Here is a 251-nt window from a genome sequence, read left to right as displayed (position 1 = left end):
ACCCTCCTATTAACTCGGAGGGTCCGATTAGCATCTTCAGAAAAAACAAAATTCCATCCTCTCCAAATCGGATCCACCGATTTGTTTAGCCAAAGCTGAAATTCAAACAAGTTGCACCGTCCGAGTTCATATACCTGACACTAACTAAAAAATTGCCCCACATAATGGTATGGAACTCCATTACTCCATATCCGGGGAAGACACGCACCACTCTTCCATATAAAAAAAATTGAGCCGATGGAATGAACTAG

Source organism: Arachis ipaensis, chromosome B08, assembly GCF_000816755.2.
Source record: "Arachis ipaensis cultivar K30076 chromosome B08, Araip1.1, whole genome shotgun sequence".
NCBI lineage: Eukaryota > Viridiplantae > Streptophyta > Magnoliopsida > Fabales > Fabaceae > Arachis > Arachis ipaensis.
Note: the sequence above shows the minus strand (reverse complement) of the source record.